This window comes from Lactuca sativa, chromosome 4, assembly GCF_002870075.4.
Source record: "Lactuca sativa cultivar Salinas chromosome 4, Lsat_Salinas_v11, whole genome shotgun sequence".
In the NCBI taxonomy this organism is placed as follows: domain Eukaryota; kingdom Viridiplantae; phylum Streptophyta; class Magnoliopsida; order Asterales; family Asteraceae; genus Lactuca; species Lactuca sativa.
In genome coordinates this window covers 225,129,257-225,137,253 of record NC_056626.2, presented here as the reverse complement: position 1 = coordinate 225,137,253, position 7,997 = coordinate 225,129,257, and positions in this window count along the sequence as shown.

Sequence of the window (7,997 nt, the reverse complement as noted above, 5' to 3'; positions counted from 1 at the left end):
AAACCAACTCCCATCTAATTATTATTTGATTATTTGGTTTTGGATCATAAAAATATTAAATAATAATAATTATTATTTCTTGGGGTTTTGGGTTTATTATTTAATTATTATATTTTAAATGGGATGTTACAACTCTCCACCACTTAAATTTGATTTCGTCCTCGAAATCCTTTCTTCTCATTCCTTACACGCCAAACAACTTGAACTACAATCTCGGGCATAACCCTAGCCTTTCCAAGGCAACCGTAACTGACCCTTGCAGGGTTCTAAAACCTGAAAATAAACGAATCCCTTACAATATGATCACATTTACTCGATCTGAAACCTAAAGTATGGAGATGGACTGGCTGCCTGACAGACCTCTCATACCAAATCATTACTGTTCAGCCCAGTCCGCTTGTCTCTCATATAACTATTCAAATTCTGATATCTGGGGGTTCCAACATTTAGATAATTCTCATACACCTGAAGACCCAATTTGTCAATACCGGCCTAAACACGTAAACTATCTTAACACTGATCTGCCTGAAGTAGTATTTTCCCACATGGCTGCTTTCCAAAATCTACCGAGACCTCCATGGTCTCAATTCGTTCACCAATTATCTGACATACAGGGTTCTGTCCCGGTCGCAGAGCTAAAGGAAACCCACATAGTTGCCTCTCTCGACTTCCGAACAAAATCCTTCCCTAGAACTAGTTGCCACTAGTTATCATGTCATTGCGACTCTAACAACCTCTTGATCCAACCGATTGAATCCACGCGTCGAATCCCGTCGTTACCAAACCCACGGCTAAAAGCGATTGCTACATGACCAATAGTAGCCTTACATCACAAGCAACCTTAAGAAATCCATTGCTTCCTTGATCTCATAATTGTAGTGACGTTCCTAAAGTCTTATCAATGGCTTAACCAGGTCTAATCCTCTCTGGGGAATCCATAAACCAATCCGTGGATTTTCATATCTTCACTGCTACACCTGAAATGGTGGGTACTACTGTCCCTTCCACATCCTAACAACGCGCTCATGCTATCTACCAACCTAGTGAATGTTGCGTCTAGACCCATAGACTTACATCACTCTAGCACTTATCTGCTAACCTTGTGAATGCTACAACTACACCCGCAGACTTACAACACTCCTCACACAATCTGCCAACCTGTTGAATGCTCCAGCTACACCCGCATACTTACAACACTTTCCATACTACCTGATCGCTCACTACTAGAAAAAGCCTGAATAACTACGGAAATTTCTTATGGAAGTAGAATCCGTAACTATTTTACTATGGAATATACTACAGAATGGGTAGGCGTAGCAATTTTACTACAAAATTTTCTTCAAAATTGCATTCCATAGTTAATAGTTTAATAACTATGGAATTTTGCTACAAAATGTAAAACCGTAGGTAGATTGTAACGAAATTTGCTACAAAATCATAATCCATAGCTATTTCACTACAAAACTTACTATGATTTAAAGTTTGTAGCGATTTTGCTACAAAAGTTGCTACGGAATCATAATCCATAGCTATTTTGCTACAAAATTTGCTACAAAATTTGCTACAAAATTGAAGTTTGTAGTTATCTTGCTACGAATTTGCTACATAATTAGAATTCGTAGCTATTTTGCTATGAACATTTTCTACAGATCAAATTCTGTTGCTATTTTGCTATAAAATTTGCTATGGAATTAAAATATGTAGTTATTTTTCTACCGTCTTTGCTACGGAATCAAAGTTTGTAGCTAACTTGCTACAATATTTTCTACGTAACCAAACTATAGGTATTTTCTATTGGATAAAAGCTTACAATTATTATTTTACAAAATTGGTCAATAAATTTTTTAAGTATTTGGAGGCATCCTAAGCAAAGCTTAGACCAATTAAAGGATCACGGATGGTCGATGACCCACAATTGGTTGGATGACATCAACCCGAGTAACCCGAATGACGTATTCGAAACCGACTATCATTTGTAGGTAAAAAAAAAACAAATTTAAAAGAATTTGACTCTTCAAACTTGGGAATAGGAGAATGGTAGAGAGAGAGAGAGAGAGAGGATGTGGCGGAATCTAGCCATATGCGGTCAAACCGCATTGATGACTGCAAGGTGGGGACGGTGTTCGCCATTCCCATCGTGGCAAACCGTGCCCACACCCCTTAGGAACAAAAAAAAACCATAGCTTCGTCGTTCAAATATTGAAAAGAAAGGTTTCTTGAAGCTTGTTTTTTTTTGTGCGTATCCAATGGCTACTAGGTCTACTCAACGTACCAAAAGAAAAAATCTATAAATTTCGAGTCTTTCTTAGCTTAAACTTTTACCCGGTTTATCCGGACCCAAAAGACTTATGCCCGAAATAGCCAAAACCCGAATAAGGCTATTATTAAAACCCAAAACTAGAACATGGAGAAACATCAATACATAATATCTAATTTTGAAAATATGAATTTTAATAAATAATTAGAGTCCAATAATAATAATTTAAATAAGTACTGTTCGCAAGAAAAAAACATGTGCCCAGATGACTTGAATTTAGGTTGAATTAAAAAAATTATTATACAAATATGATTTTTTTCAATTTATATAATATATAATAATAATATAATAATAAATAAATAAACAAATTAAAACTATTAAAACCTAATGGATGACACGTAGTCATATTATAAAAATAATTAACAAATCCAAATCTAATTTCTTTCCTTTGATCTCATGAGTAACACCAAATCTAATTTCTTTCATTGTGATTTCACGAGTAACACAAGCATTACCGATAATCTCTACAATGACCACCACCGTTAATGTCTGTGTCAGCCACCACCACCAGCAACGTTAACCTTAACAGACAGCCCCTAAAATTCTGGTTCCTATCAAGGCATATCGCATTCCTGACCTCCAGTGCAGTAGTCGATTATAGGGAAAATACGAACCCTCGGCTGTTGATTCTATCTCCATGATTCATGGGCGAGTGATGTTTTTCTTGGTAAGTTTTCTAGTTCTGTATTCTTTTTGACCTATTTCTTATTAATTGATTTCAAAAACTTTTGTGTAAACAAAATACTGACACTGTTACAAAATATACACAAAAAGTTTTGTGTAAAGTAAATTTCTGATGTTGGTACTTTCCCTTCACGTTATATAACAATATATATCCTTGTTTAATTTATGTGTTTTGTTTGATTGGAAAGTTGGAAAATTTCAGAAAAAGTAAATTTGGTCCAGGTTCCTCTAATATTTGATTGATTAAAATTAATGCAGTGAACATCAAACAAAGATATTGCATCGCCCCTGATCATCCGGTTGTTGTCTAATTAATTAGATAATAAGGTATGTTCTCATTGGAATGTTAGATCTTCAATTTAACTATTACTACTTCCTACTGTCTCCATAACACATGTTGAAAGTAATTAGTAAATATATATCAACCATTAATCACGAATGCTATTTTTTTTCTTACAATTTTGGTATACCTTAGCAGAATGAGCAATACGGCTAGGAGTTGGATGTATGATAGACTAGATGCCGATGGATATATTTCACCTATTTTCACAAATGGATTGAAGACATTCATTGAATTTGCTTGTAGTAATCAAAGTTTTATGGATGGAGATAAAATTAAATGCCCTTGCAAAAAATGTCTAAACAGAGCATTTCAAGAAGTTGAAGTTGCAAAGTTTCACTTGTCTAAGTTTGGTTTTATTCCGAACTATTATTTATGGAATAAACATGGAGAAACATCAATAGGTAGTACTTCATTTGGGATGGATGATACACACTCTCCTTTTAATGAACACCATGATCCCTCTTACAGTGAAATGGTTAAGGATGCTGCCGGTTATGACTTTATAGAAAGAACTTTTGATGAGGATCCAAATCCAGAGGATAAGAAGTTCTTTGATATGCTAGAGGCTGCTGATAGAGAATTATGGTCAGGTTGTAAAAAAGCAACTCAATTTTCTGTTGCCGCTAGACTATTGAATATCAAATCAGAATATCGCATCCCTGAGCAATGTTTTAATGCAATATGTCAATTGATGAAGGATGGGTTACCAGAAGATAATAACATGGTTGATAGTTTGTATGAGACAAAGAAGTTAATACAAGCACTTGGTCTACCTGTGGAACATATTGATTGTTGTAGGTATGGATGCATGTTATATTGGAGGGATAACAAGGATCTTGATCAATGAAAATTTTATGAAGCGTAGAGGTATAAATCTTCAACAAATTCTTCTAAGTGTTCACGTGTAGCTTACACCCGAATGCATTACCTGCCTTTAACTCCAAGGTTGAAAAGAGTATATGCTTCTCAAGCAACAGCCGCTTCCATGCGATGGCATGCTGAGGATCATGGTCATGATGTTGGAGTTATGTGTCATCCATCTGATTCCGAAGCTTGGAAGAAATTTGATATCAATCAGCCTTCATTTGCAGCTGAAAGGCGTAATGTTAGGTTGGGCCTATGTACAGATGGATTTCAACCCCATGGAACCTCAGGATCAGAATATTCGTGTTGGCCCATTATCATTGCACCTTATAATTTGCCACCGTCTATGTGTATGAAAGAGCCTTACATGTTTTTCACTGCAATTGTGCCTGGACCCAAGAATCCTAAGGATAAGTTAGATGTTTTCCTTGAACCTGTTATTGACGAACTAAAGAAATTATGGGAAGAAGGTGTCTTAACATATGATGTATCGTTAAGACAAAATTTTCAAATGAGATCCGCTTTAATGTGGACAATTAGCGATTTCCCGGCTTATGGAATGCTTTCAGGTTGGTCGACTTCAGGGAAGTTAGCATGTCCACATTGTGGGAAATCTTCACAAGCATTTAGGCTTCCAAATGGTAAGAAGATTTCTTGGTTTGACTGCCATAGAAAATTCCTCAAATCTGATCACCCATTCAGACTAAGTAAGACTAAATTCACCAAGAATCGGGTAGAAAGAAGGAATCCTCCTCCAATTATGACAGGTGCAGCAATTTTAAGGGAAATTGAAGATTATGGTTTCGTAAAAGTGACAGAAGCTAATTCTTATGTAGTAAATAAATCATGCAGCAAGGTTAAGTGTGGATGGAAAAAGAGAAGCATATTTTGGGATTTGCCATATTGGAAAACAAATCTTATAAGACATAATTTTGATGTTATGCATGTTGAGAAAAACTTTTTTGAAAATTTGTTTTACACCGTAATGGATGTTAAAAACAAGACAAAGGATAATGTAGGCGCAAGAGCTGATTTAAAACTATTATGTAGCAGAAAAGGGTTTGATAAAAATCAAGTTACAGGCGAGTATCCAAGAGCACCTTATGCATTATCTAAGGAACAAAAGAAAGTCATATGTAAATGGGTAGAAAGTTTGACATTCCCAGATGGTTATGTTTCAAATCTAGGGAGGTGTGTAGATTTGAGCACATGTAGAGTCTTTGGAATGAAGAGTCATGATTTCCATGTTTTTATGCAAAGGTTGTTGCCAATTGCATTTCGTGAGATGTTGCCAAAAAAGGTGTGGGAAGCAATTACCGAGTTAAGTCTTTTCTTTAAAAGATTAACTGCATCGGTAATTACTGTTGAAGACATGAAAAGGATTGAAGATGAAATTCCCATAATTCTTTGTAAATTCGAAGGTATTTTTGTCCCCGGCTTTTTTGACTCAATGGAGCATTTGCCGATACATTTGCCATATGAAGCGAAGATAGCAGGTCCCATCCAATATCGATGGATGTATCCATTTGAAAGGTTAATTTTGTACTTTACATAGTATTCCTAACAAATAATTGATGAATATAAATTAATATGTTTATTGAATTTTGTGTTGTAGATTACTCCATCAGTTGAAAAAGGATGTTAAAAATAAAGCTAGAGTGGAAGGTTCAATTTGCAACGCATTCTTGGTTCGTGAAGCATCAATATTTTGCTCTTACTATTTCGAGCCTCATGTTTATACACGTAACCGAAAGGTTCCTCGAAATGATGATGGAGGAGCTAAAGACGATGATGAAGAAAAGTTGACTATATTTTCACATCCTGGCCGCCCATTTGGAAAACTCAAGAGGAGAAGGTTAACTGATATGGAATTTAATGCTGCACATTCTTACATATTAGTTAATGAAGAAAAAGTGCAACCGTATCTTAAGTAAGCTTCTAATCGATATTCCAATTCATTTTTTAGTCAAGACATGAGTTCAAATTATTTTATTTCTTATGTTTACAGCGAATATGAAAAGTTGTTGAAAGATCTATATCCTGATATAAGTGAACATGATCTCCAGGCAGAAGTGGATAAAAATTTTGCGTCATGGATTGAGAATTATGTGAGTTCACAGTTGTTATTATTAAATTATTATTCTTTTTGTTAATATTCTTATGTACTTCTTTATTTGTCATATAGGCACGCCAAAATCAAATAAAGAACAAGTATATATATGATCTTTCTAGAAAACCTTTAAGGTCAGTGAAATTATATAATGTCTATTTTGTCAATGGTTATAAGTTTCATACAGAATCATATGGTGCTAATAAATCAACAATGAATAGTGGAGTGTGTATAAGTAGCGAATCATGTGATTACTACGGAAGGTTGGTGGAAATATTAGAAGTTGAACATCCTGGTTTGCCGGTTAAAAGCACAATATTGTTCAAACGTGATTGGTATGATCCAACACCTGATATAGGAGTCAAGGTCCACAATCAATATAAATTGGTTGATATAAACAAACGAAGAAAGTTCAAGAAGTTCGAGCCATTTGTTTTGGCTATGCAAGCTACTCAAGTTTGTTACATACCATACCCCAGCATGAGGCAGAACATATCTGATTGGTTGGCTGTAAGTAAAGTTAAACCTCGAGGATGGATTGATGTGCAAAATAGTGATTATCAAAAAGATGTTGCTTTTCAAGAAGATGAAGTTGAAGCAAATGAAATCATTTGCAGCACGGAAGAACCTTCCACAAGTGCACATGATGAAACAGTTGAGTATGGCGACATCTCAAGCAACGTTTCTGATGATGAAAGTAATGATAACAATGAAGGTGAGTTTGAGTATAGTTCAACGACAAATGAAGAAGAAGATGTTGGAGGACATGATCATTTTTATTATGATAGTGATTAACATGTCAATAATTACCTCCAACTATGGTGTCAAGATAGAGGTTGGTGACTGTTCTGGTTAATCATTTCTTAACTTTTGGAAAAATTTGCCCCTAAATATTTTTTCCTTACTTTTTCTTATCAATCTTTAGCATTATATTTTTAAATAGAATTTTTAACAGTACTTATCTTATCAGTACAACACTTTTTTCAGATAACACTTCATGAATGTTTCTTTTTTACTTCATGGGTTAATCACTTAGGTTCTGTTTTGTTGGAGGGAAGGAAATGATAAACGAATGAAATATTTAATCAAGGGTAAAATGGGTACTTTTCATTCCTTGAACGAAGGAATGAGAAAAAAACAGGGGGGGATGAATAAAACCCGCATTTTGAAGGAATGACATTCCTTTAGGGATTCGTCATTCCTTTCCATGTAATCAACCAAACTATGCAGATTGTGTTTGTGCCTTGCCATTTTCTATGAGATATCAAATCATATCAGCATTTTTTTTAATTTTTTTCTGTTTTTGTTTTCGAAACTATGCAGAAGCATTCTTGTTTATGGTGAGGGACTCATTGATTAGTGTATCACGCATTTAAGGCTTTACAAGAGAACTATTTATGTTGTAACTGGATAAATGTACTATAAAACGCCCAAAAGGGTAAATTTGGAAATTGGATAGTTAGTTGGTGGGGAGCAAAGGAGAATAAAATGATGGAAGATTACTCTGATTGTCATGATATGTTTGTGCCAGCAGATTTTTTGCTCACAACTTTTGCTTCATCAAATCATCTAATACAATCAACTTATTCTTCCCTAATTCACTACACTGTGTTCTGTTGATTTACATCAACATTTGTTTTCTATCATGGTGATTTTCCCTACAATATGTTGCATGCCTC